The sequence below is a fragment of the Pygocentrus nattereri genome, chromosome 2, assembly GCF_015220715.1.
Source record: "Pygocentrus nattereri isolate fPygNat1 chromosome 2, fPygNat1.pri, whole genome shotgun sequence".
In the NCBI taxonomy this organism is placed as follows: domain Eukaryota; kingdom Metazoa; phylum Chordata; class Actinopteri; order Characiformes; family Serrasalmidae; genus Pygocentrus; species Pygocentrus nattereri.
The window spans coordinates 2,811,435-2,837,178 of NC_051212.1; the positions used below are offsets into that span (position 1 = coordinate 2,811,435).

Here is a 25,744-nt window from a genome sequence, read left to right on the forward strand (position 1 = left end):
GACAGCAGGTTGTAGGTGAAGGCAGCAGCGTGCAGGGAGAAGAGCCCCCGGAGATACAGGCTTTTGACAGAGAAGCCGAGGGACAGGCTGAGCGGGAGAGTGCAGCCCGTAAGCAGGTAGTAAGGTTAGGATAACACAGGGACTTTGAGGCGGTGGAGGAAACGGTAGCTCTGCTGCATAAGAATGATGAGCAGTGGCGATTGATTAGTATCAGTATTTATTGGTATTCGCATACTTCCCTAATTCTGGCAGCCACGCACGCCACAGTCTTCTGATAGAACAGCAAACGGTCCAGGCTGAGAAGTGTTGGATGAGCAGCAAGTGTCCACTTTAGGCTACATCATAGCATTTTAGACATTTAGGCCAAAGGTGTGTTCAAAGCTGCAGAGTAGTTTGGATTTGTAGCCTCTGTGCTGTTCAACATGTTTTAAAAACACTCAAACAAGTGAAATAACAGATCCTAAAACTGCTAAATGATAAGTAAAAGCTCTGCAATTTAAGCTTTACTAAAGTAAGCGTCTAAAAGTATTATTAGCGAAAGGTAAGCCCACAGTAAGACCAGGTCAAATGCTGATGTGTTGCATGAGTTCACAGAGTAGCCCTGTTTTTAGGCTGATCCAAATGCATGTTGTAGCTTTTTAAAGGAGGGAGCACCTTTTAACCTGAAGAATTAGAATTGAGCTGCTGTGTCAGGGAAATTCAGTAAATACATATGAGTAGACAAAAGTGCTAGAAATGTGTACATTTACTTATTTGCTTTCCACGATGGTTATTTGATGGGCTTCTAAAGTAATGAGTCACTGTACATTTCTAATAAGGCAAAAAGTTATTTATTTAATATAATGCTGTTATTATTTGATAATTATTATATGATAATAGTAAAATACATTCCTTCACGGAACACACACACAAATTACTGGTCGGCTGTGCTCCGCTAATTATGACGGGCTGGTCTAAGCCAAAAATGCCAGAGCCGATTTTTTTTGTCCCAGTCCAGCCCTGTGCAGAGGTGTGACTCTTAAACCCTTGGATTAAAATATACAGTATATGAACATGTTATGTACACACATGCTGAAAACTACCTTTTTTCGAACTGTGACCTTAGTATTATTGTTTTTTTTTTTTATTTATTGGATTTACATCAAACTTTAAGGATTCTGCAGACAACCTGTTATGGGCTGGATTCCACTTATTTAAGAACTGTAATACTGATAATTAATGTGATTTACTTAATACATTTTCTTCTTTTTCAGCTCTGTTGACTTCCATGGATTCCTTTGTTAAAGAGAAGCTAAAAGAATGGAAACTGGACTCTCTGATTCCCAGATTTGAGCCTAAGTTAACTTTTATGAAAATTACTTGAAAGTATTTAATTTCATGATGGACTGAATGAATGAGTGCGGCAAATATGGGTCAATAGATGATTTGATTATTAAAATGGATGTTTGTTGCAGCCTTAATCAGAATGAGTCATAATCCATATCTGTGTTTGTAAAGTCAAAAATAATTTAACATATTCCTATCAAAATGCTGTTTCTGGTTTTCGGGTTAATTTCTGGTCTAGTACAATTTAACAAAGTACATTAATATAAAATTAATTAATTTAATAACAAAATTAATATTAAAATGGTTAATCTCATCTGCCACTTCTCTTACTGGATGATCCTTCCATTGCGGCGTTAGTTCCTGTGATTGATTGGTCCCAGGCTGAAACTGAGGTCACAGCTCAAAAAACTAAATGAGGTAAGTAGAAAACAGACTTCTGATGGGGTATTCCTGTTTTAAATGTGCATTTGCTGGGCATAGTCTTGGTCATCTTTTTGCGCACCTCAGAGCAGTCCATATACACAGTTCTAGCACATACTTTCAGTGTGCCGAAGCTGGATGTTCCCGAAGCTTTGGCTATATTCGTTCATTTGCAAGGCATTTGCTTCAGCATAATGAGGCAACGACTGCTCTGGCGCGGGTGAGGCCCACTGCTCTGGTGCCAGATATGATGTGAGGAATGGGATGAATTGGAAGAAAGTAGTGTAATGCGCAGAGTAGCACTTTTTCTTGCCAAGTTGAAGCCAAATTCTTCCCAGACACTTACAGCTGTTACTTATGTTGTTCAGCAGACATCTACCCTAGTGAATGACATAGTGAGTAGTCTGAGGAAAAAGACTGTCATTCTTGAAAAACATAGGACAAGCTGAGACCCCAGAGGGTCAAGAATTGGATCAGAAGTTTGCAGCAGCTGCAGAGCCATTTAGGAATTTAGAGTCCCGAGTACAAGCATATGAAATATTTTGCTAGTACAGGGTGCTTTGTTAAACCTGTAGAGGAGCATCTTCCTGGGTTTTCCTTCACCCAAAGGACAGAGTCAGCAACAGGATGTGTTAGGCAGGTAGCTCTTAGGGATACTTTTCACCGGGTTCCTTTGCGCCCTTTGCTCAAGTTAGTCCTTGTGAGTCCATGGACTATGGAGAAAATACTGGTGTGGCGAGAGCAGGAAGTTGGTGCTCTCCAGGATTTTAGATATGGCACCATGTTCAAGACAAGTCCTCTTTTTTCCAAAGAGTTTGCAGTTCCACTCTTGCTTTACTGTGATGATTGTGAGACAGTTAATCCTTTGGGATCAAAGACATCTGTCCACAAGTTAGGGTTCCTTTATTTCACAGTGAAATGCTTGCCACCAGAGTTTCTTTCCAGCCTCAGTGCCCACTTTCTGTTGGCAGTGTACAAAACAGATGATGTCAAAACCTATGGCATAGATGTAGTCTTGGAGCCGGTTGTAAATGAGATCTGAAGTCTGGAAATTAATGGACTTCAAATTGACACTCCTTGTTTTAAGGGAGTAGTCAAGGTTGGAATTGCCCAGATTTGTGTTGACAACTTAGGGCTCAATGCAGTCCTTGGATACACAGAGAGCTTTTCTGCAAGGAGTGTTTGCCACTGGTGCCGTGTCCAAAAGGAAATCCTTCATGTGCAGACTGTTGAGGATGAGTCATTGTTGAGAATTAACCTCAACTACCAAATGGACTTGCATCTCAATAATCTAGCAGAGACTGGTCTTAAGAGAGAGAGTGCACTTATCAGGCTGGAGTTCTACAAAGTTGTAGACAATGTTGCGCCAGATATCATGCATGACATTCTGGAAGGAATTGGAAGATATGAAGTCAAGCTTGTTCTCAGTTACCTCATTGAGCAAAAGCTTATAACCCTAGATAAGATCAACTACAGACTTACAAGTTTTGATTATGGGTTCATTTACAGTCATAACAAGCCATCCCCTATTAAATCACATGAGCTCAAAAACCCAGATGGAGCTCTCAGGCAGACTGCATCACAGACCTGGTGTCTGTTAAGATTACTTCCTCTTGTCATCGGTGACCTTATCCCAGAGGGCAACCAATACTGGGAGTTGCTTCTTCTTTTACTGAGTTGCATGGAGTTCATTTTTTCTCCATCATTAACACCAGAAGCACCCATTTTCTTAGGTTACATCATCCAGGAGCATCACAGTCTTTTTCTGTAGCTTTACCCTGGTAGGCATCTAAAACCAAAACATCACTTTATGGTCCATTATCCTGGTGCAATCAGGAAGTTAGGCCCTGTGGTTCTGTTGTGGGCTATGTGATTTGAGGCCAAGCATGGCTTTTTCAAAAGACTCAGTCGTGTTACTTGTAACTTTCGCAACATCTGCAAAACAATGGCTTACAGGCATCAGATGCTGCTGTGCTACCACCTCCTCTCAGGTAATTTGTTCACCCACAACTTAGAAGTTGGTCCAGGATGCACAAATCTGTTGGGCTGTATTGATGAATATGACAGCATCAAGCACAAGTTTGAAATGCCGCTTTTCACTGAAGTGTATGTTCCATCTTGGTTGAGATGGAGGGGCACTGAATATAGGCTTGGAATGTCTCTTCTAGTCTCTCACGCTTGTGATGGTGAGCCTCAGTTTGCTATGGTAGAGCGCATTGTATCAGTGGAGTCCTCTGTCAAACTGATTGTGAGGAAGTATGATACAGTAGGATTTGAAAGACACTATTTTTCTTACTGTGTGTCTCCTGGATCTGAGCTTGATGTGGTTGATGTGAACTGTCTTGATGATCACCACCCTCTCCATGTTGCAAGGTCCTATAAAGAGGGCGATGATGATCGCTATGTTTCTCTGCGCTACAGACTATTCTAGACATGTTTTCCTTCACTGTCATTTTTTAAAAAACTGTTTTGGCATTTCAGTTTTTGACCATGTACCATTACCCTTTGCATTTTTCCTTTGAAGACATGCATTGCCCCATTTTTACTCTTGTTATACATTGTGCACAATAACACAAGTTGTCCTTAAACATTTATTTTTATTTATTTATTTTGATACAGTATAGCAGTATGTGGTGGCACTGTTCTGAAGTTCAGAGCAATTTTTATAATATATATGATATGCTCATCCTGTGCTACATTATGGTCTTCACATTAGTAAAAAGTTAGCAAGCTGAAATGTGAGGTCCTTTGTGAGGTTTTTATGTAATAACGGTTCCCAAACTACATGAAATTGTAAATGGTTTCCTTTAAAAATCTTACAGGTCTTATAGCCTACTCTGTTTTTATAAACTAACCCATAAGCCTCCTAGCAGGTTTTTTTCTGTCTTTGTTTCTCAGGAGTTTAGGTAAGTTGAAATTTTTAAAGGAGCAGTTTTAAAGGAAAATTTTGAATTTAGTCGGCTCCACTTTTAGTTTTGATAGTTTTTAAGAAAGCAGAACGTACAAGTCTTAAATTGATACCTCATCAGTTAGTATTGTTCAAACTACATGCCTAAATCAGTTGCCTCAAACCATGTCAAGTTGTTAAGTAATCTCTAATATGCTTCCGAACATAGTTTCTGACAGTGTATGGCACACTGTTATCTGTATTTCATAATGAAACCGTAGCCCCAGTTTTGACACCCAACCTGTCTTTACTTTTGTCCATTTTTATGGTGGTTTTACCCTAAGTTAGTCACTGGTTATATTCTTTCTTGTTTGATAGCACATTAACCTTGTAGTAGGCCTGAGTGATGTCTAAAAAATAATTAGCAAAAGTTTTGATTTCAAAAGTTTATGTGTGTATATATATATATATATATATATATATATATATATATATATATATATATATATATATAAGTTCACATATATATTTTATACCACCTCTGCTTCATTGTGTCAGTTGTTAGTCACTGCTGATATCTGATTACACCGACCTATTGCCTAAACCTACTTCATAATGCAGATCTAAAGATGTTATATTCAGTCACCAAACATGTCAAGTTAATATTGGACAAATAATCAAATATTTTTTTTCAGAGATTTCAGTTATCTTCATTGAGGATGTATTGCCTTTCACCAGTTTTGCTCTTTAACACATGAGACTAATTTTATTTGGTTGTCTCCAAAGGAAATGCAACTTGAGCTGGTCAAAATTTGAAATTGAAAATGGCCCGTCAGCAGGACCATCACTGGACCAGCAGCATAAAGCCATGTCTTCAGGACAAGGGGGAACGTTTGTATGTGGTGGTGGTGTTTTCTTTCTTTCTTTTTTTTTTTTTTTTTACTTTACCTTATTGGGAAGGCACAAGGCCATTCACAGAAGACTGAAAAGTTGAATGGGATATTTGTGCTCCCTATCTTTTTTTTTCCCCCTTCTGTCTTCCCAGAAAATTAGGGAGGCCCTCGAGAAAACACCGGAGGGTAGAGAGATAATGTGCAGTCTTGACACCAAAGGGTGCGTCTCGCTCAAGCAGAGGAGGTCTATGGTTAGAATCCTAGTGTCACATCTCATCGAGCGGTTCGGAGAGACGTGAGTGTACTATTTTGACTGATGTTGCAGTATGACTACTTGGTGTGTGTGTGTGTGTGTGTGTGTGTGTGTGTGTGTGTGTGTAAATACATCTGATATCTGTTTACAGTCCAGCATTGGAAACAAAGAAAAACCTGGCCTCATCTTTAGTGACGGAATTTCCGTGTCTAAGGGATCAGCATGGAAATGGCAATGTAAGTGCCAGTAAAAATCAAAGCACATGGGACTTTGTGTGTGTATTATGTGGTGATTTTAGGTCTGACATGTCAAAGAATATTTGAATTTTTTTTTTAAAAAGGAGGCGTGATATAGTTCAGGTTTAAATCACAGACCAGCAACAGGCTTCATTGAAGAGCGTTTAAGAAATTTACGGAAGAGGCTCCGTAGTGGAAAGCGCAGACCTAGCCCTGTGGAGAACCCTGTAACTAGTAGTTTGGTATTGCCAGGTACATGTACAAACAGGTTATCATACCAAGAAAGGTTTTGGGTAACTTGTCTTGCTGATTTTAATGTGATCCTCTATTAGACGGTATTGTCATTACGGCATTATTACTGTAGAATGGCTGGTGTGTTTTGGAAAATCGAACAGTTTGTGACTTGCCATTTATGCTACAGTTCACATGTTTGGTTCTGCTGTTAAGTTTTCATTAAAGTACACTAATTAGCCATAACTTCAGAACCACCTGTCAAGGGGAGAGATGGGTCAAGACAGGAAAAGAATAGTCAGGTCTTGTTCGAAGCAGGAAACATGGGCGAGCGTAAGGATCTGAGCCAATAATTGCTGTAAAGATTAATAATAGCTAATATAGCTGATGTGTAAACCTACAAATTTAGTTTCAGGTGAATCTATAGAATGTCAGTATTTTATCACATTGTATAACACATGACTTTGAGGGATTTTCTACTTCCAGTCAGGAAATAACGCAAGATCATTTGTGGTGTCTACTTGGATTCAAACAGTGAAGGCGTTGTCTTTCTCTGCATAATACAGAGACTGAAATATCTGATGAGAGGGCAGTTATTAAAAAATAACATCCGACCCCTTAACCAAGTAGAAGAATACATGAAGCAGACAGCCATCCACAGAGCTGAGTGGATAAGGGAGCATGGGTCAAAGACAGTGGAGGAGATCAAAAGAGAGTATTCACGTCTTTTGGATACTCCAGGAATCGTAGGACATGCAAAGTCAGAATGCACTTGATAGTAAGTCAGAATTACTGAATGTTCTCTGTAATTTACTTGGAGAAGTAATTAAATTAAACGTATGTCTACAGATGCTCAGGACTTTGCCGTTCTACACCCAGCCTGTGCTGGGAAACGTGCAGAAAAGTGGACGCCTGTTTTCAGAGACAGAATTTTAGGGTTTGCTAGCCAGGAGAAGCAAGCTTCTGGAATTCTTTCAAGACTGGATTCTGTGTGTGCAGGTAGTCTTCACAGAGGATACCATGTTAAAAAAAATTAGTACACTCAACATTTTAGTAAACATAGTAAAATGTATTCTCTGATTTTCATCACATGAGAGAAAAAATGGAAACAAGTAGTTTTACAGCTGGCAGGTTAGAACATGGTTTCATTTCTGAATTTCCTAACCAAAAGTAACCACAAAAGATTCATATTCCTAATAAGAGATTCTTGTTTCCAGATGCGTAGGTGACATGGCTTTGAGATTATTGCCAGTAGTCCTACCAGCTTCTATCTATAGGATCAACCGGAAGACCTTCCATTCGAGCTGTGAAGAGACAAGAAAGTCATTTCGTAAATTTTCGTAATTACACACCTTCCTCTAAACTAAGTAGTTAGTTGTCTCAGATCACAGTAGGGATGTCTCGGTCTTAAGTGGTTCCAGACTTATTTTGGTAGATCAGGTTATTGGCTGTATCCTGCCCAACGTCTGATACTTTAGTTTATTATTTGTGCTCCATTTTCACCACTGACTTTCATCTAGATGTGAGCCTGTAAAGTGAGTGTGGCGTTATTAAAGGCTAAGCACCACTTTTGGACAGCCCTGGTGATTTCACATTGTTTTGGATACTGAAAATATATAAACATGACTTAAAATGAAATTGGCTGCTTAATTTTTCTTTAAAATAGACGCTTTTAATTAAACAGACGTAAAAACCAGAGCGTCACTGGTGGACAACAGTGAACAGCGCCGCAGTACAACAGCATTATGACTGACTGGGACTGAGAATTTTACAGCGCTGGTTCTTCAGATTCTGATGATATTTCTGAATTTGAATTTGAAAGAGCTGTATTGTAGAAATAGACCATCTTATCACTTAGTCCTGAGACTTTTAGTCAAATCACACCCACAAAAGCAGCTCATCCTGAGTGTAAACAGTATCTAGCTAAATAACCAACATTATTCATGACAACAGCCTAGCAATCAGCTAAACTCAAATACAGAGGTACAGTTATTGTTGTAAAATACGCTGGTTTGCTTACACGTCCATATTGTTGGAACAGCGCCAGTCTTAAGATCCAGTTGAAAAAAGTCACATTTATTAGCAGTCTACCTCAAATTAACAGCATCTTTAACAGTTTCTCACTATGATGAGGTTTTTATTTTTCTGTTGGGTGTGTCCCATGTCAAGCCAACTAATTAATATCGATTTGTTGTTGCAGTTGTAAACAATATCAAACGCAAATGGTAATTTAAAAAGAAATGCATCACTAAAATGCGTCACATTAAAAGCTAAGAAGCAGTACTGTAGTTTTCAGTAGACTAACAGGTTTCTCTCTAGACTAAATTCTATGGTTGTTATATATGCAAACATTGGATGTCAGCTGATGCTCAGTGTTACAATAATCAGTTTCAAATTGGAGGACAGAACTTAGATTAGGACATCCCTGATCAAATTGGATTATTTCAGCATGTTAGAATTAAGGTGTAAAATTAAAGTACTAATTCTATGTTTCAGTTTTCATGTTTACAACAGATTGGGACTAATATGGTGGAGTACGTGTCCGAGGCCACAAGACCATATCCATTCGTTTTGGCTCTAGGTGCGTACCAACATACCAATGTGCAGTATTTCCATGTACAATGCAGGTTTCTTGTTTTTGTTTTTGACTTTTATTTATAATTATTTAGATTTATAAATATTTAATTTATTTATCTTAATATTTGTTTACTCTGTTTTGCTCTCCCCTTGCTGCTGTAACTACACGGGACTAATAAAGGATTATCTTATCATAGGTGATGATCAGCGTTGCTCCCTGTGTTTTGCGGTTTTGCGGAAAGACAGAAATGCGGAAGGTCAGATGGTTGTAGATTTTGCAAAGAGAATGGAAGTCCAGGAGAGTATTCAGAAGAAGAAGGCAGCTAAGAAAAAGTGGGATAACCAGAGAGATGAAGGAAGTAGCAGGAGTACTGTGAGGCTAGTTGCATAGCGAAAAGAATGGTGGCAAAGGCAAAGGCTCAGGCCTATGATGAGCTGTATGAGAGGCTGGACAGTAAAGAAGGAGTAAAGGACTTGGATCGTTTGGCTAAACAGAGAGATAGAGCTGGAAAGGATGTACAGCAGGTTAGGCTGATAAAGGATAGAGAGGGAAATGTACTAGTGAGTGAACAGAGAGTGTTGAGTAGATGGAAGGAGGACTTTGAAGAACTAATGAATGAGGAAAACGAGAGAGAGAGGAGGACAACGGGGGGAGAGATAGTGGATCAGGAAGTGCAGAGAATTAGTAAGGTGGAAGTGAGGGCAGCTTTAAAAAGGATGAAGAATGGAAAGGCAGTTGGTCCAGATGACATATCTGTGGAGGTATGGAGATGTTTAGGAGAGAAGGCAGTGGACTTTTTAACCAGGTTGTTTAACAAAATCCTGGAGAGTGAGAGGATGCCTGATGAGTGGAGAAGGAGTGTATTGGTCCCCATTTTTATGAACAAGGGTGATGTGCAGAGCTGCAGTAACTACAGAGGTATAAAGTTGATGAGCCACACCATGAAGGTATGGGAAAGAGTTGTTGAAGCAAGGCTAAGGCGAGAGGTTCAGATCGGTGAGCAGCAGTTTGGTTTCATGCCCAGAAAGAGCACCACAGATGCAATTTTTGCTTTGAGAGTGTTGGTAGAGAAGTACAGAGAAGGTCAGAAGGAGCTACATTGTGTCTTTGTGGATCTAGAGAAGGCATATGATAGGGTGCCAAGAGAGGAACTGTGGTACTGTATGAGGAAGTCAGGTATAGCTGAAAAGTATGTTAGGGTGGTGCAGGACATGTATGAGGATAGTGAGACAGTGGTGAGGTGTGCAGTTGGAGTGACAAATGGTTTCAAGGTGAAGGTAGGGTTACATCTTGGATCAGCTTTGAGCCCCTTCTTGTTTGCAATGGTGATGGACAGGTTGACAGATGAGGTCAGGCAGGAGGCTCCATGGACCATGATGTTTGCAGATGACATTGTAATCTGTGGTGAGAGTAGAGAGCAGGTGGAAGAGAATCTGGAGAGGTGGAGGTTTGCACTGGAGAGGAGAGGAATGAAGGTCAGTAGAGACAAGAGGGAATACATGTGTGTGAATGAGAGGGAGGCAGGTGGAAAGGTGAAAATGCTAGGAGTAGAGGTCGTAAAGGTGGATGACTTCAAATATCTTGGGTCAACCATCCAGAGCAATGGACAGTGCAAAAAAGAGGTGAGGAATAAGGTGCAGGCAGGATGGAGTGGGTGGAGATGGATGTCAGGGCTGATGTGTGACAGAAGGATAGCAGCAAGAGTGAAAGGGAAGGTTTACAAGACAGCAGTGCGTCCTGCTATGATGTATGGTTTGGAGACTGTGGCTCAGTCTAAAAGACAGGAGGCTGAGCTGGAGGTGGCGGAGATGAAGATGCTGAGATTTTCGTTGGGATTGACAAGGATGGACAAGATTAGAAATAAGTGGATCAGAGGGACAGTGAAGGTGGAGCAGTTTGGAGATAAAGCCAGAGAGGCCAGGTTGAGATGGTGTGGACATGTGTTGAGGAGGAATAGTGAATATATTGGTCAAAGAATGTTGGAGATGGAGCTGCGGGGTAGAAGGAGAAGAGGTAGACCTCAGAGAAGGTTTATGGATGTAGTGAAGGTGGACATGGAGGTGGTTGGTGTGAAAGTAGAGGAGGCAATGGATAGGGAAAGATGGAGGCAGATGATCCGCTGTGGCGACCCCTAAAGGGAGCAGCAGGAAGAAGAAGATTATAATTATTGTTGGTGCTTAAAAGTGGTATTTTTTAAAGTGTAAGAATATATAATATGTAAAGTATGTGTTCAAATAATGTTTAAATTATACATTTAAAAGTAATCACAATACAACCCAAACTTTGGTTCAATTAACCCAGCATTCTAGTTAAAATTACAAAGCATTGAGGTTAAATGCTTGACCCAAAATGCTGGGTCAAATTAATAACCCAACGTGCTGGGTAAATTCTACCCAATGCTGTGTTTGTCCAATATTGACCCAGCGCTGGGTTGTGAAAATATCCCAATTTGGGTCAATTTCAACCCAATGTTTTTTTAGAGTGTAAGGTGGGCTTTACAAACAGCACCACTACCTGCTTCTTCTCCGAGTTCAGCTCCTGCAGCTTTAAGGCTTTTGTTCTCGATGCCGCCATCACGCTGTTGTTGAGTCTCCAGTGAGCGGGAAAGTCCAAACGGTCCTAATGAGCGCGAGGAAGACGCGTCACCGACTAACGGAGGACTAAATTAGCTTCGAACTCATCACGACATCATAACGAGGTCGTTTCTGACTCAAGCCTATTACCACACTGGCTTTAGCACCATAAGCGGAGGATTGCTGACCGCTTCAAATTGGACATAGATGGGTGGGATACTACACGGCCAGCAGCCCCTCTGACCGTCGTATGAACATCTGTAATTAACGGCTCCTGTTACATCACTAAAGCAGCGTGCGCAGCTTTCTCTGCAGAGCTGCTGCGTCACTGTATCTACATGATTTTACAGACCTGATCCTCCTTTTTAAGCTCTATTCTGCACTAATGACAGATTTTCTGTTGAAAAACTCCTGAAACTGTTTAAAGTCATTAGATAAGCAGCTCCTGATGCTAGAGAAGCTCTTTAACTCTAACCTGGTTTTGTCTTGTATTTAGACGCCCAGGAACGTTTCACTCTCAGTCTGGACTCATCAAACTACAGATGCAGGTAGGAGGAACCAGAGCCTGATGAAGCTCTCAGTATCGTAGTAATCCAGATGAAGCGTCGCTTCATTTCCCCGCTGCTCTTTTTCACTCTGAAATGATGTCGGCGTGGTGAAAATGAGCCGGCCGTGCAGAAGATGCAGTGAGATTTTACCCACCAGAAGTGACGTTTAGAGACATTTTAGACGCGTCATGGAGCCTTTGGCCATAACCGCTCATTACCCAGTGTCCACCTGGAGCGCCGGCGCTCCTTCAGGACTCGGAGTCGTCTGCATTCCCATCTGTCTCGATGCCGTGTGGACAGTCCATCACAAAGACCTGAGGCCGTCCTGTCTTTACACGCCTGGTGCGCGACGCCGGGGTTTCCAACAGAGAGAGAACGTTTTGAACATGTTGGCCGTCACCTTGAAAGTAATGAGGCTGTTGAACGCCTGGTTAAAGGATGCAGTTTCCAAAGAACATCTGAGGAACATTTAAAGCACAAAGCCAGAAACACGCCCCTCACACAGTTAGTGACTTTAAAGGAGCTGTTCTTCTGGAAAACGATGAACCAGCTGCTGAACCTGAAACTCAAGCTGCTCCAGATGAGAACATTGATGATGACTGTGTGGAGGGAAACAGCTCAGATGCACATTCTAAAACATGTTTCACCCAAAAGCTGTTTACTGTCTATCATGTACTCGGTCCTCAGTGCTGTGTGTTTCTACCAGAAAGGACGGCGACGTCTGTCTGTCCATCTGTTCAACACTCGTCTCCAACGCAGCTTATCTTGAAATTATAGCTGCACCAGTCACATTTGAATTCCCAGATTTGGAGCTCTGCCGATACCAATACTGGAGCTTGTTATTAATGATTATTATTACTGTTATTTGTTTGTTGTTGTAGTTGTTGTCATCGTTGTGTGTAAAGTTATGTGAGGCTGTAGTAAACCACACAAAACTTAATATTAGCAAATCATCCATTTAGATGTTCTCCAAAGAAACTTGTTTGAACTGTAGGTTCAAATTATCCTACAGAGAAGCAGTTTGTCACTCAAAAAAGCTGGTCCATCTTAAAGGTTGGTCCACCTTAAGTCAGCCTGGGCCAAAGCTGCTGCTAACTTCAGGGTTAATTCCCTCCACTTAAACCAGCAGGTGGCGAGCAAGATCCCAAACCTGGCTTGGGTCTTAAGGAGTTGTGACATTTGTTCCCTGGTAGAATAAACTGTACCCACACTGCACTGCTGCATTTACAGCTGTAGCACTACTGCTGACTTCATCCTCACTGGCACACACGCTCTCTCAGCCGCTGGCTGGCCGTTTCTCTTGGGCTTGCTTGCTCTTTCTTTTCCCGGCTCTCTCGCCGTCACTCGCCCTGTGTTTAAGCCCTGTGTTTGGCCTTCGTGTTCTCTGGTCTCTGCTTGCTTTGTTTGATCGTGCTGTTTGTTGGTTAGTCTGGTTACTGTGTGTTGTTTGAACCTGTTTGTTGGTGGTCCGTCATGTCTGCCCCCCGATCTGTCCCCGTTGGCCTTCTGACTTTGGACCGTTATGACCCTGATTTTGGATTTGCCCTTAATAAATCTCACTTATCTCAGCACGGGCGTCTGCCTCCTCGCTCCACGTCACACCTAAGACTTTCACACGGTACTGTATATACACACACACACACACACACACACACACACACACACACACACATAAGGAATTATACAGAAATGGAAGCAACATAATTTACCAGATTTTGTAACCTGGACTCAGTTTAATGGAGGTCGTACTCGTGTGTGCTTAGATTCATTCTGCTAAGAAAAGAAAGTTCCTCAAACTTCTACTACAGGTTAACACAAGTAACCTGCACTCGTTTTAATTAAGAGACCCTTATTAGTCCCACAACAGGGAAATTTCACCTCCGCATTTAACCCATCCGTGCAGTGAAACTCCACATACACTCTAGTGAGCACACTTGCCCGGAGCAGTGGGCGGCCCAATCTGCAGTGCCCGGGGAGCAGTTGGGGGTTAGGTGTCTTGCTCAAGGACACCTCAGTCATGTGCTGCCGGCTCTGGGGATCAAACCGGCAACCTTCCGGTCACGAGGCTGGATCCCTAACCTCCACCCCATGACTACCCACCATGGATGGAATGGAGTTCCCTTTAAGTCCCTTTAACTAAGTGATATCAGTGGAGTTAGTAACTCAGCTCGACTTCTCTGAGCTCATTTTAATGGAGTTCCCTTTAAGGACCTTTAACTAAGTGATATCAGTGGTGTTAGTAACTCAGCTCGACTTCTCTGAGCTCATTTTAATGGAGTTCCCTTTAAGGACCTTTAACTAAGTGATATCAGTGGTGTTAGTAACTCAGCTCGACTTCTCTGAGCTCATTTTAATGGAGGTCCCTTTAAGGACCTTTAACTAAGTGATATCAGTGATCAGAGCAGCTTCCTCTGTGGGGGAAAGTTGAGTGGACCTGAGTGATCAGAGCAGCTTCCTCTGTGGGGGAAAGTTGAGTGGACCTGAGTGATCAGAGCAGCTTCCTCTGTGGGGGAAAGTTGAGTGGACCTGAGTGATCAGAGCAGCTTCCTCTGTGGGGGAAAGTTGAGTGGACCTGAGTGATCAGAGCAGCTTCCTCTGTGAAGACCAAACCGAAAGTAACTGAGGAGAGTAGCGGTAACTTGTCGCCCCCCGAGTCCGAGAGAAGACCCCCCAGATCAGCGCTGTGGACTCAACACGGTGAGATTATTAATCCGAGAAATGAGGAAGATCGGCTGGAGATCAAAGCAGGACCGGCTGCTTGTGTTTCCTCGCGGTTTAAACCCGTTTTAATCCGAACTCAGAACCGGACTAAACTCCTCCTCCGAGCTCCAAACTGTGTGGCGGTGAAAGGCGGAGCCGCGGTTCTTCCCGAGATGAAAGGCCTGAAAGGTTTGAGTTAAACAGGTTTAACTGTAGAGAAACGCTGTAAAGCTGGATTTACTGAAGGAGCAGCGACCAGCGCTGCTTTACCTTCAGCTCCACTCGCGCTTTCACTCACACAAACTCCAGGTCGATTGATTACTGCCCCGCTCGCGACACTCTGATCGGCTTTTTCTCGGGATCAGTCCACCAATCACACAGAGAGAGACGGAAAATAATCAGCAAATAAATAAAAACTTCTCCGAGCTCCAAAATGGCTGCGGGTGTTGTGCCGAATTCCGACTCCCGGCAGAATCCGACACGCCTCTGATCTCAGCACTGCGAGGACTGAGTGACGTTTATGCTGCTGGCCAGTCCTGAAATGCAGGTTATTCGGGGTTCTAGTTGTCCTGAAATGCAGTTTATTCGGGGTTCTAGTTGTCCTGAAATGCAGTTTATTCGCGGTTCTAGTTGTCCTGAAATGCAGTTTATTCTGGGTTCTAGTTGTCCTGAAGTGCAGTTTATTCTGGGTTCTAGTTGTCCTGAAATGCAGTTTGTTCTGGGTTCTAGTTGTCCTGAAATGCAGTTTATTCTAGCTAAATGCAGTTTGTTCAGGGTTCTAGTTGTCCTGAAATGCAGTTTATTCTAGGTTCTAGTTGTCCTGAAATGCAGTTTATTCTGGGTTCTAGTTGTCCTGAAATGCAGTTTATTCGGGGTTCTAGTTGTCCTGAAGTGCAGTTTATTCTGGGTTCTAGTTGTCCTGAAATGCAGTTTATTCTGGGTTCTAGTTGTCCTGAAATGCAGTTTATGCTGGGTTCTAGTTGTTCTGAAATGCAGGTTATTCGGGGTTCTAGTTGTCCTGAAATGCAGTTTATTCTGGGTTCTAGTTGTCCTGAAGTGCAGTTTATTCTGGGTTCTAGTTGTCCTGAAATTCAGTTTATTCTGGGTTCTAGTTGTCCTGAAATGCTGTTTATTCTGGGTTCTAGTTGTCCTGAAGTGCAGTTTATTCTATGTTCTAGTTGTCCTGAAGTGCAGTTTATTCGGGGTTCTAGTTGTCCTGAAGTGCAGTTTATTCGGGGTTCTAGTTGTCCTGAAATGCAGTTTATTCTGGGTTCTAGTTGTCCTGAAATGCAGTTTATTCGGGGTTCTAGTTGTCCTGAAGTGCAGTTTATTCTGGGTTCTAGTTGTTCTGAAATGCAGGTTATTTGGGGTTCTAGTTGTCCTGAAATGCAGTTTATTCTGGGTTCTAGTTGTCCTGAAATGCAGTTCATTCGGGGTTCTAGTTGTACTGAAGTGCAGTTTATTCTGGGTTCTACTTGTCCTGAAATTCAGTTTATTCTGGGTTCTAGTTGTCCTGAAATGCTGTTTATTCTGGGTTCTAGTTCTTCTGAAATGCAGTTTATTCTGGGTTCTAGTTGTCCTGAAATGCAGTTTATTCTGGGTTCTAGTTGTCCTGAAATGCAGTTTATTCTGGGTTCTAGTTGTCCTGAAATGCAGGTTATTCGGGGTTCTAGTTGTCCTGAAATGCAGGTTATTCGGGGTTCTAGTTGTCCTGAAGTGCAGTTTATTCGGGGTTCTAGTTGTCCTGAAATGCAGTTTATTCTGGGTTCTGGTTGTCCTGAAATGCCGTTTATTCGGGATTCTAGTTGTCCTGAAATGCAGTTTATTGTAGCTAAATGCAGTTTATTCAGGGTTCTAGTTGTCCTGAAGTGCAGTTTATTCTGGGTTCTAGTTGTCCTGAAATGCAGTTTATTCTGGGTTCTGGTTGTCCTGAAATGCCGTTTATTCGGGATTCTAGTTGTCCTGAAGTGCAGTTTATTCTGGGTTCTAGTTGTCCTGAAATGCAGTTTTTTCGGGATTCTAGTTGTCCTGAAATGCAGTTTATTCTGGGTTCTAGTTGTCCTGAAATGCAGTTTATTCTAGCTAAATGCAGTTTGTTCAGGGTTCTAGTTGTCCTGAAATGCAGTTTATTCTGGGTTCTAGTTGTCCTGAAATGCAGTTTATTCTGGGTTCTAGTTGTCCTGAAATGCAGTTTATTCGGGGTTCTAGTTGTCCTGAAGTGCAGTTTATTCGGGGTTCTAGTTGTCCTGAAGTGCAGTTTATTCGGGGTTCTAGTTGTCCTGAAATGCAGTTTATGCTGGGTTCTAGTTGTCCTGAAATGCAGGTTATTCGGGGTTCTAGTTGTCCTGAAATGCAGTTTATTCTGGGTTCTAGTTGTCCTGAAGTGCAGTTTATTCTGGGTTCTAGTTGTCCTGAAATGCAGTTTATTGTTGCTAAATGCAGTTTATTCAGGGTTCTAGTTGTCCTGAAGTGCAGTTTATTCTGGGTTCTAGTTGTCCTGAAATGCAGTTTATTCTGGGTTCTGGTTGTCCTGAAATGCCGTTTATTCGGGATTCTAGTTGTCCTGAAGTGCAGTTTATTCTGGGTTCTAGTTGTCCTGAAATGCAGTTTATTCGGGGTTCTAGTTGTCCTGAAATGCAGTTTATTCGGGATTCTAGTTGTCCTGAAATGCAGTTTATTCTGGGTTCTAGTTGTCCTGAAATGCAGTTTATTCTAGCTAAATGCAGTTTGTTCAGGGTTCTAGTTGTCCTGAAATGCAGTTTATTCTGGGTTCTAGTTGTCCTGAAATGCAGTTTATTCGGGGTTCTAGTTGTCCTGATGTGCAGTTTATTCTGGATTCTAGTTGTCCTGAAATGCAGTTTATTCTGGGTTCTAGTTGTCCTGAAATGCACTTTATTCTAGCTAAATGCAGTTTGTTCAGGGTTCTAGTTGTCCTGATGTGCAGTTTATTCTGGGTTCTAGTTGTCCTGAAATGCAGTTTATTCTGGGTTCTAGTTGTCCTGAAATGCAGTTTATGCTGGGTTCTAGTTGTCCTGAAGTGCAGTTTATTCGGGGTTCTAGTTGTCCTGAAATGCTGTTTATTCTGGGTTCTAGTTGCCCTGAAGTGCAGTTTATTCTATGTTCTAGTTGTCCTGAAGTGCAGTTTATTCGGGGTTCTAGTTGTCCTGAAGTGCAGTTTATTCTGTGTTCTAGTTGTCCTGAAGTGCAGTTTATTCGGGGTTGTAGTTGTCCTGAAGTGCAGTTTATTCTATGTTCTAGTTGTCCTGAAGTGCAGTTTATTCGGGGTTCTAGTTGTCCTGAAATGCAGTTTATGCTGGGTTCTAGTTGTCCTGAAATGCAGGTTATTCGGGGTTCTAGTTGTCCTGAAATGCAGTTTATTCTGGGTTCTAGTTGTCCTGAAGTGCAGTTTATTCTGGGTTCTAGTTGTCCTGAAATGCAGTTTATTGTTGCTAAATGCAGTTTATTCAGGGTTCTAGTTGTCCTGAAATGCAGGTTATTCGGGGTTCTAGTTGTCCTGAAATGCAGTTTATTCTGGGTTCTGGTTGTCCTGAAATGCCGTTTATTCGGGATTCTAGTTGTCCTGAAGTGCAGTTTATTCTGGGTTCTAGTTGTCCTGAAATGCAGTTTATTCGGGATTCTAGTTGTCCTGAAATGCAGTTTATTCGGGATTCTAGTTGTCCTGAAATGCAGTTTATTCTGGGTTCTAGTTGTCCTGAAATGCAGTTTATTCTAGCTAAATGCAGTTTGTTCAGGGTTCTAGTTGTCCTGAAATGCAGTTTATTCTGGGTTCTAGTTGTCCTGAAATGCAGTTTATTCGGGGTTCTAGTTGTCCTGAAATGCAGTTTATTCGGGGTTCTAGTTGTCCTGAAATGCAGTTTATTCGGGGTTCTAGTTGTCCTGAAGTGCAGTTTATTCTGGGTTCTAGTTGTCCTGAAATGCAGTTTGTTCTGGGTTCTAGTTGTCCTGAAATGCAGTTTATTCTAGCTAAATGCAGTTTGTTCAGGGTTCTAGTTGTCCTGAAATGCAGTTTATTCTAGGTTCTAGTTGTCCTGAAATGCAGTTTATTCTGGGTTCTAGTTGTCCTGAAATGCAGTTTATTCGGGGTTCTAGTTGTCCTGAAGTGCAGTTTATTCTGGGTTCTAGTTGTCCTGAAATGCAGTTTATTCTGGGTTCTAGTTGTCCTGAAATGCAGTTTATTCTGGGTTCTAGTTGTTCTGAAATGCAGGTTATTCGGGGTTCTAGTTGTCCTGAAATGCAGTTTATTCTGGGTTCTAGTTGTCCTGAAGTGCAGTTTATTCTGGGTTCTAGTTGTCCTGAAATTCAGTTTATTCTGGGTTCTAGTTGTCCTGAAATGCTGTTTATTCTGGGTTCTAGTTGTCCTGAAGTGCAGTTTATTCTATGTTCTAGTTGTCCTGAAGTGCAGTTTATTCGGGGTTCTAGTTGTCCTGAAATGCAGTTTATTCGGGGTTCTAGTTGTCCTGAAATGCAGTTTATTCGGGGTTCTAGTTGTCCTGAAATGCAGTTTATTCTGGGTTCTAGTTGTTCTGAAATGCAGGTTATTTGGGGTTCTAGTTGTCCTGAAATGCAGTTTATTCTGGGTTCTAGTTGTCCTGAAATGCAGTTCATTCGGGGTTCTAGTTGTACTGAAGTGCAGTTTATTCTGGGTTCTACTTGTCCTGAAATTCAGTTTATTCTGGGTTCTAGTTGTCCTGAAATGCTGTTTATTCTGGGTTCTAGTTCTTCTGAAATGCAGTTTATTCTGGGTTCTAGTTGTCCTGAAATGCAGTTTATTCTGGGTTCTAGTTGTCCTGAAATGCAGTTTATTCTGGGTTCTAGTTGTCCTGAAATGCAGGTTATTCGGGGTTCTAGTTGTCCTGAAATGCAGGTTATTCGGGATTCTAGTTGTCCTGAAGTGCAGTTTATTCGGGGTTCTAGTTGTCCTGAAATGCTGTTTATTCTGGGTTCTAGTTCTTCTGAAATGCAGTTTATTCTGGGTTCTAGTTGTCCTGAAATGCAGTTTATTCTGGGTTCTAGTTGTCCTGAAATGCAGTTTATTCGGGGTTCTAGTTGTCCTGAAATGCAGTTTATTCGGGGTTCTAGTTGTCCTGAAGTGCAGTTTATTCTGGGTTCTAGTTGTCCTGAAATGCAGTTTATTCTGGGTTCTAGTTGTCCTGAAATGCAGTTTATGCTGGGTTCTAGTTGTCCTGAAATGCAGTTTATTCGGGGTTCTAGTTGTCCTGAAGTGCAGTTTATTCTGGGTTCTAGTTGTTCTGAAATGCAGGTTATTTGGGGTTCTAGTTGTCCTGAAATGCAGTTTATTCTGGGTTCTAGTTGTCCTGAAATGCAGTTCATTCGGGGTTCTAGTTGTACTGAAGTGCAGTTTATTCTGGGTTCTACTTGTCCTGAAATTCAGTTTATTCTGGGTTCTAGTTGTCCTGAAATGCTGTTTATTCTGGGTTCTAGTTCTTCTGAAATGCAGTTTATTCTGGGTTCTGGTTGTCCTGAAATGCAGTTTATTCTGGGTTCTAGTTGTCCTGAAATGCAGTTTATTCTGGGTTCTAGTTGTCCTGAAATGCAGGTTATTCGGGGTTCTAGTTGTCCTGAAATGCAGGTTATTCGGGATTCTAGTTGTCCTGAAGTGCAGTTTATTCGGGGTTCTAGTTGTCCTGAAGTGCAGTTTATTCGGGGTTCTAGTTGTCCTGAAATGCAGTTTATTCTGGGTTCTGGTTGTCCTGAAATGCCGTTTATTCGGGATTCTAGTTGTCCTGAAATGCAGTTTATTGTAGCTAAATGCAGTTTATTCAGGGTTCTAGTTGTCCTGAAGTGCAGTTTATTCTGGGTTCTAGTTGTCCTGAAATGCAGTTTATTCTGGGTTCTGGTTGTCCTGAAATGCCGTTTATTCGGGATTCTAGTTGTCCTGAAGTGCAGTTTATTCTGGGTTCTAGTTGTCCTGAAGTGCAGTTTATTCGGGGTTCTAGTTGTCCTGAAATGCAGTTTATTCTGGGTTCTAGTTGTCCTGAAATGCAGTTTTTTCTAGCTAAATGCAGTTTGTTCAGGGTTCTAGTTGTCCTGAAATGCAGTTTATTCTGGGTTCTAGTTGTCCTGAAATGCAGTTTATTCTGGGTTCTAGTTGTCCTGAAATGCAGTTTATTCGGGGTTCTAGTTGTCCTGAAGTGCAGTTTATTCGGGGTTCTAGTTGTCCTGAAGTGCAGTTTATTCGGGGTTCTAGTTGTCCTGAAATGCAGGTTATTCGGGGTTCTAGTTGTCCTGAAATGCAGTTTATTCTGGGTTCTAGTTGTCCTGAAGTGCAGTTTATTCTGGGTTCTAGTTGTCCTGAAATGCAGTTTATTGTTGCTAAATGCAGTTTATTCAGGGTTCTAGTTGTCCTGAAGTGCAGTTTATTCTGGGTTCTAGTTGTCCTGAAATGCAGTTTATTCTGGGTTCTGGTTGTCCTGAAATGCCGTTTATTCGGGATTCTAGTTGTCCTGAAGTGCAGTTTATTCTGGGTTCTAGTTGTCCTGAAATGCAGTTTATTCGGGATTCTAGTTGTCCTGAAATGCAGTTTATTCGGGATTCTAGTTGTCCTGAAATGCAGTTTATTCTGGGTTCTAGTTGTCCTGAAATGCAGTTTATTCTAGCTAAATGCAGTTTGTTCAGGGTTCTAGTTGTCCTGAAATGCAGTTTATTCTGGGTTCTAGTTGTCCTGAAATGCAGTTTATTCGGGGTTCTAGTTGTCCTGATGTGCAGTTTATTCTGGATTCTAGTTGTCCTGAAATGCAGTTTATTCTGGGTTCTAGTTGTCCTGAAATGCACTTTATTCTAGCTAAATGCAGTTTGTTCAGGGTTCTAGTTGTCCTGATGTGCAGTTTATTCTGGGTTCTAGTTGTCCTGAAATGCAGTTTATTCTGGGTTCTAGTTGTCCTGAAATGCAGTTTATTCTGGGTTCTAGTTGTCCTGAAGTGCAGTTTATTCGGGGTTCTAGTTGTCCTGAAATGCTGTTTATTCTGGGTTCTAGTTGCCCTGAAGTGCAGTTTATTCTATGTTCTAGTTGTCCTGAAGTGCAGTTTATTCGGGGTTCTAGTTGTCCTGAAGTGCAGTTTATTCTGTGTTCTAGTTGTCCTGAAGTGCAGTTTATTCGGGGTTGTAGTTGTCCTGAAGTGCAGTTTATTCTATGTTCTAGTTGTCCTGAAGTGCAGTTTATTCGGGGTTCTAGTTGTCCTGAAATGCAGTTTATTCTGGGTTCTAGTTGTCCTGAAATGCAGTTTATTCGGGGTTCTAGTTGTCCTGAAATGCAGTTTATTCTGGGTTCTAGTTGTCCTGAAGTGCAGTTTATTCTGGGTTCTAGTTGTCCTGAAATGCAGTTTATTGTTGCTAAATGCAGTTTATTCAGGGTTCTAGTTGTCCTGAAGTGCAGTTTATTCTGGGTTCTAGTTGTCCTGAAATGCAGTTTATTCTGGGTTCTGGTTGTCCTGAAATGCCGTTTATTCGGGATTCTAGTTGTCCTGAAGTGCAGTTTATTCTGGGTTCTAGTTGTCCTGAAATGCAGTTTATTCGGGATTCTAGTTGTCCTGAAATGCAGTTTATTCGGGATTCTAGTTGTCCTGAAATGCAGTTTATTCTGGGTTCTAGTTGTCCTGAAATGCAGTTTATTCTAGCTAAATGCAGTTTGTTCAGGGTTCTAGTTGTCCTGAAATGCAGTTTATTCTGGGTTCTAGTTGTCCTGAAATGCAGTTTATTCGGGGTTCTAGTTGTCCTGAAATGCAGTTTATTCGGGGTTCTAGTTGTCCTGAAATGCAGTTTATTCGGGGTTCTAGTTGTCCTGAAATGCAGTTTATTCGCGGTTCTAGTTGTCCTGAAATGCAGTTTATTCTGGGTTCTAGTTGTCCTGAAGTGCAGTTTATTCTGGGTTCTAGTTGTCCTGAAATGCAGTTTGTTCTGGGTTCTAGTTGTCCTGAAATGCAGTTTATTCTAGCTAAATGCAGTTTGTTCAGGGTTCTAGTTGTCCTGAAATGCAGTTTATTCTAGGTTCTAGTTGTCCTGAAATGCAGTTTATTCTGGGTTCTAGTTGTCCTGAAATGCAGTTTATTCGGGGTTCTAGTTGTCCTGAAGTGCAGTTTATTCTGGGTTCTAGTTGTCCTGAAATGCAGTTTATTCTGGGTTCTAGTTGTCCTGAAATGCAGTTTATGCTGGGTTCTAGTTGTTCTGAAATGCAGGTTATTCGGGGTTCTAGTTGTCCTGAAATGCAGTTTATTCTGGGTTCTAGTTGTCCTGAAGTGCAGTTTATTCTGGGTTCTAGTTGTCCTGAAATTCAGTTTATTCTGGGTTCTAGTTGTCCTGAAATGCTGTTTATTCTGGGTTCTAGTTGTCCTGAAGTGCAGTTTATTCTATGTTCTAGTTGTCCTGAAGTGCAGTTTATTCGGGGTTCTAGTTGTCCTGAAGTGCAGTTTATTCGGGGTTCTAGTTGTCCTGAAATGCAGTTTATTCGGGGTTCTAGTTGTCCTGAAATGCAGTTTATTCTGGGTTCTAGTTGTTCTGAAATGCAGGTTATTTGGGGTTCTAGTTGTCCTGAAATGCAGTTTATTCTGGGTTCTAGTTGTCCTGAAATGCAGTTCATTCGGGGTTCTAGTTGTACTGAAGTGCAGTTTATTCTGGGTTCTACTTGTCCTGAAATTCAGTTTATTCTGGGTTCTAGTTGTCCTGAAATGCTGTTTATTCTGGGTTCTAGTTCTTCTGAAATGCAGTTTATTCTGGGTTCTAGTTGTCCTGAAATGCAGTTTATTCTGGGTTCTAGTTGTCCTGAAATGCAGTTTATTCTGGGTTCTAGTTGTCCAGAAATGCAGTTTATTCTGGGTTCTAGTTGTCCTGAAATGCAGGTTATTCGGGGTTCTAGTTGTCCTGAAATGCAGGTTATTCGGGATTCTAGTTGTCCTGAAGTGCAGTTTATTCGGGGTTCTAGTTGTCCTGAAGTGCAGTTTATTCGGGGTTCTAGTTGTCCTGAAATGCAGTTTATTCTGGGTTCTGGTTGTCCTGAAATGCCGTTTATTCGGGATTCTAGTTGTCCTGAAATGCAGTTTATTGTAGCTAAATGCAGTTTATTCAGGGTTCTAGTTGTCCTGAAGTGCAGTTTATTCTGGGTTCTAGTTGTCCTGAAATGCAGTTTATTCTGGGTTCTGGTTGTCCTGAAATGCCGTTTATTCGGGATTCTAGTTGTCCTGAAGTGCAGTTTATTCTGGGTTCTAGTTGTCCTGAAATGCAGTTTTTTCGGGATTCTAGTTGTCCTGAAATGCAGTTTATTCTGGGTTCTAGTTGTACTGAAATGCAGTTTATTCTAGCTAAATGCAGTTTGTTCAGGGTTCTAGTTGTCCTGAAATGCAGTTTATTCTGGGTTCTAGTTGTCCTGAAATGCAGTTTATTCTGGGTTCTAGTTGTCCTGAAATGCAGTTTATTCGGGGTTCTAGTTGTCCTGAAGTGCAGTTTATTCGGGGTTCTAGTTGTCCTGAAGTGCAGTTTATGCTGGGTTCTAGTTGTCCTGAAATGCAGGTTATTCGGGGTTCTAGTTGTCCTGAAATGCAGTTTATTCTGGGTTCTAGTTGTCCTGAAGTGCAGTTTATTCTGGGTTCTAGTTGTCCTGAAATGCAGTTTATTGTTGCTAAATGCAGTTTATTCAGGGTTCTAGTTGTCCTGAAGTGCAGTTTATTCTGGGTTCTAGTTGTCCTGAAATGCAGTTTATTCTGGGTTCTGGTTGTCCTGAAATGCCGTTTATTCGGGATTCTAGTTGTCCTGAAGTGCAGTTTATTCTGGGTTCTAGTTGTCCTGAAATGCAGTTTATTCGGGATTCTAGTTGTCCTGAAATGCAGTTTATTCGGGATTCTAGTTGTCCTGAAATGCAGTTTATTCTGGGTTCTAGTTGTCCTGAAATGCAGTTTATTCTAGCTAAATGCAGTTTGTTCAGGGTTCTAGTTGTCCTGAAATGCAGTTTATTCTGGGTTCTAGTTGTCCTGAAATGCAGTTTATTCGGGGTTCTAGTTGTCCTGATGTGCAGTTTATTCTGGATTCTAGTTGTCCTGAAATGCAGTTTATTCTGGGTTCTAGTTGTCCTGAAATGCACTTTATTCTAGCTAAATGCAGTTTGTTCAGGGTTCTAGTTGTCCTGATGTGCAGTTTATTCTGGGTTCTAGTTGTCCTGAAATGCAGTTTATTCTGGGTTCTAGTTGTCCTGAAATGCAGTTTATTCTGGGTTCTAGTTGTCCTGAAATGCAGTTTATTCGGGGTTCTAGTTGTCCTGATGTGCAGTTTATTCTGGATTCTAGTTGTCCTGAAATGCAGTTTATTCTGGGTTCTAGTTGTCCTGAAATGCACTTTATTCTAGCTAAATGCAGTTTGTTCAGGGTTCTAGTTGTCCTGATGTGCAGTTTATTCTGGGTTCTAGTTGTCCTGAAATGCAGTTTATTCTGGGTTCTAGTTGTCCTGAAATGCAGTTTATTCGGGGTTCTAGTTGTCCTGATGTGCAGTTTATTCTGGATTCTAGTTGTCCTGAAATGCAGTTTATTCTGGGTTCTAGTTGTCCTGAAATGCACTTTATTCTAGCTAAATGCAGTTTGTTCAGGGTTCTAGTTGTCCTGATGTGCAGTTTATTCTGGGTTCTAGTTGTCCTGAAATGCAGTTTATTCTGGGTTCTAGTTGTCCTGAAATGCAGTTTATGCTGGGTTCTAGTTGTCCTGAAGTGCAGTTTATTCGGGGTTCTAGTTGTCCTGAAATGCTGTTTATTCTGGGTTCTAGTTGCCCTGAAGTGCAGTTTATTCTATGTTCTAGTTGTCCTGAAGTGCAGTTTATTCGGGGTTCTAGTTGTCCTGAAGTGCAGTTTATTCTGTGTTCTAGTTGTCCTGAAGTGCAGTTTATTCGGGGTTGTAGTTGTCCTGAAGTGCAGTTTATTCTATGTTCTAGTTGTCCTGAAGTGCAGTTTATTCGGGGTTCTAGTTGTCCTGAAATGCAGTTTATGCTGGGTTCTAGTTGTCCTGAAATGCAGGTTATTCGGGGTTCTAGTTGTCCTGAAATGCAGTTTATTCTGGGTTCTAGTTGTCCTGAAGTGCAGTTTATTC

At 41.5% G+C, this 25,744-nt stretch overlaps 3 protein-coding genes and 1 long non-coding RNA gene across 5 annotated transcripts in view; all 4 read left to right on the forward strand.

Annotated features, from left to right (window-relative positions):
• Positions 1-25,744, forward strand: part of LOC108416826 (NACHT, LRR and PYD domains-containing protein 12-like) — a 578,836-nt gene that overhangs the window by 235,338 nt on the left and 317,754 nt on the right.
• Positions 1,636-13,508, forward strand: LOC119261980. Its single transcript, XR_005129314.1, has 7 exons — positions 1,636-1,743; positions 5,420-5,528; positions 5,679-5,821; positions 5,931-6,015; positions 7,096-7,245; positions 8,743-8,827; positions 11,894-13,508. It is a non-coding gene; the product is annotated as an uncharacterized LOC119261980 (long non-coding RNA).
• The window catches only part of LOC108416244 (NLR family CARD domain-containing protein 3-like), a 30,707-nt gene continuing 19,473 nt past the window's right edge, over positions 14,511-25,744 (forward strand). The window contains exon 1 of the mRNA XM_037532194.1: positions 14,511-14,642. The gene's annotated coding sequence lies outside the window, so the exon portion shown is untranslated. The remainder of the gene's footprint in view (positions 14,643-25,744) is intronic.
• Positions 14,522-25,744, forward strand: part of LOC108414856 (NLR family CARD domain-containing protein 3-like) — a 146,022-nt gene continuing 134,799 nt past the window's right edge. The window contains exon 1 of one of the 2 annotated variants that reach the window (XM_037532133.1): positions 14,522-14,642. The gene's annotated coding sequence lies outside the window, so the exon portion shown is untranslated. The remainder of the gene's footprint in view (positions 14,643-25,744) is intronic. The other variant, XM_037532123.1, reaches the window with a different exon arrangement.